The sequence below is a fragment of the Piliocolobus tephrosceles genome, chromosome 2, assembly GCF_002776525.5.
Source record: "Piliocolobus tephrosceles isolate RC106 chromosome 2, ASM277652v3, whole genome shotgun sequence".
NCBI classification, from domain to species: domain Eukaryota; kingdom Metazoa; phylum Chordata; class Mammalia; order Primates; family Cercopithecidae; genus Piliocolobus; species Piliocolobus tephrosceles.
In genome coordinates, this window is record NC_045435.1 from 88,278,493 (window position 1) to 88,281,594 (window position 3,102).

A 3,102-nucleotide genomic window follows, 5' to 3' on the forward strand; every position below is an offset into this window, starting at 1 on the left:
CACTGTGTCATCTCAGAGCCTATGCTGCAAGAGGACAGGCATGCTTCCCCTCTCTCTCTGGGAACCATGCCCATGCCAAGCAATCCTGGGCTAGCCTGTTGGATGGCAGAGATGCACAGCCTCATTACTCCTGTCATAGAGTGGACCATCATCATCCTCCAGCCACATAAGTGATGCCACTTGAGACAAGCAGCACCTGAGTGACCTGCTGCTTGGCTGCAGATGTGTGCATGAGCCCAGCTGAGATGCAGCTAAGTCAGAAATGGATTAGAAGAACAGCCTGACTGAGCCAGGCCCACAAAAGAATGAGCTAAATAAATGGTTTATTTAAAGCAGCAAAGTTTTAGGGGTGGTTTGTATGTAGCAATATAACCAATAAAACAATGCATAGTCAAATGCTTTTGACATCAGGATGCCTCTTGAATAAACTTCATATTTAAATTTATTTTCTAGCTAAGTCCTCATGATTTTGAAAGAGCTGTATTTCTTTTTTTTTTTTTGCTGGAAGAGCTGTATTTCAAAAACCCATTCTGTTTACATGGAAAATTTAAACATTGCTGAAGGTTTGCAGATACATAATTTAAGAAAAGAGAAAATGTATTCTGCTGACTAGATCATGACAATAAATATAAACCTGCAAAATAACAGAAAAAAAAATCACATCATAGCTCAGGCACAATCATTCCAGTCTAATATGAAGAAATCTGATGTTTCCCTTGCTCTCTTCTACACATGGGGATTACAAGGACCTTACTGAATCTCTGCCAAAGTCATATCCCAAGAGCCATTATTTAGGTTGAAGGTTGATATTTTCCATATCAATGAAGGTTATTCCAGTTTCTGGAACAGTAAGCACCACAATTTTTCAGTGAGATAAATTGCCTGAATCCAGAGATAACACGTGAAGTTTATCTGCCACTGGCACAGGAGTCTGATGTGGCTCCACCATCCTGTGTGGCCTCAGAGCCCACTATATGCAAGTGGGATGAAAAACAGTGGAGACACAACCATGCCTTAACCACCCCGGCCTAGCAGTCACCCACAGGACTTGGTGTCTGGCAAGTGTGGCAGCCCATGGGTAGTGGGTCCTCAAAAGATCCCATCCAGATGCAAAGAGGATTGACACGTCTACGTGAAGGACAAACATGTTTTTTGCCACATTCCACCAAATAGCATCTATTCATCTAAGTTTAATTTCACTATTTTTCTTGTGGAAAATTCTTCCTATTCATTGTAAATTGGTATTTAAATTTTTCTTTGTAAGTACCCATGATTATATAAAAATATCAGCCTTTGAAAAAGTGTATTTCAGGCCAGGCACGGTGTCTCACACCTGTAATCCCAGCACTTTGGGAGGCCGAGGTGGGCGGATCACTTGAGGTCAGGAGTTCGAGACCAGCCTGACCACCATGGTGAAACCCCATCTCAACTGAAAATACAAGAATTAGTCGGGCATGGTGGTGGGCACCTGTAATCCCAGCTACTCGGGAGGCTGAGGCAGGAGAATTGCTTGAACCCAGGAGGCAGAGGTTGTAGTGAGCCACAATGGTGCTACTGCACTCTAGCCTGGGTGACAGAGTGAGATTCCGTCTCAAAAAAAAAAAAAAAGTGTATTTCTACTTCATGATTATTTTCTTTCATTTAGGAAAATTCATAATTTCTCCCCACAATTAGGTGTCTCAGTGGCTCTCAATTTGGTTAGCCACATCCTCCTAGTGAGAGTAAATCAGCAACTCTCAGACCACATGAGTGTAGGATGCCCATGGCTGATATTTATAATCTTGAAATCTTAAAGACCCCTGTTAAATGTCTTCTAATGAGAAAATGTTTTTTCCTGAAATGAATAAGGATTTAGAGAAAATATGATTCTCTGAACTTGCTCTGTGCTTTGAACACGTTTATAAGCAATTTGGCAAGTTTCTCAGGTCCTCAATGAAGAGGAATAGAGTGGTTCCACTGATTGTCCCGGGGATGGAAGCTCTGATTCACTCACTAGATTGCACTGAGATGTGTGTCAGACACCGCTGGTGCTCCCTTGGCCCACCTGAGTTCACCTGCAGCCGTAGGGCAGGACAGCTTCCCGTGTGCTATCATCTTCATAATATCTCACATCTGGGCATCTCTTCTCTGCCTGAGGCTTTCTCTGGTATCATGTGAGCTTACTTGTTCGAACACAGGCAGGTACCAAGGCTGTGGGGGTAAAAGTCAAACACTGGGGCATGGGAGTTGATGGACAAATGTTGCAGCTTTACATACTCAACCGGGAGGATTCCGAGTTTGTTTCACAGCATTTCTCAGCGATTCCCCAAGTGGGAGTGAGCAGAAACCTCACCTTGGATGGCTTTTCTACCTTCCTTGTCTCATTTCCCCACTTCCGCACTTTTGTTTTTCAGGACCATCTTCCAAGTAAAGGCTGGCTTTGCAAACTGGGGGGCGTTGATCCAGAAGGATTTGTGGTAAAAGGCAAATAGGTCTTCTTGTTCCTAGGGACAAGATTGGATGGGCAGCCAGTGATGATACTGCTCAGCTTCTATGACCAGAAATGACAAAGATCAGGCATACAGAAGATTCATGTCAGCCACCAAGCAGAAAATGATGACCCTTCCCACAATTTTGATATCCGAACGAGTTCTTGCACATAGGGCCCATTGCTTGAATGGGGACCTGGGTATCATTGAGAATGCAAGCAACAGAACCTCTGCAAATATAGAAAACTTGTATCTACCTAGTCTTTGCAGTGGGACCTCTGGCCATGGACCCAAGTAATAAACACTAGGGAAGGGAATATGCCTAGATTTATTGAGGACTATTGGATATAGATAATGAGCTCACCCTGATACTAGGATGATAAAAATGTTAAACTGGGGCATGTGGGCACCAGAGGATACATGGCCCAAGTCTATCTTTTTTTTTTTTTTTTTTTTTGAGACAGGGTCTTGCTCTGTCGCCCAGGCTGGAGTGATCTCAGCTCACTGCAACCTCCGCCTCCCGGGTTCAAGCCATTCTCCTGCCTCAGCCTCCCAAGTAGCTGAGACTATAGGCATGTGCCACCATGCCTGGCTAATTTTTTTTGTATCTTTTTTTTTTTTTTTTTTTTTTTTG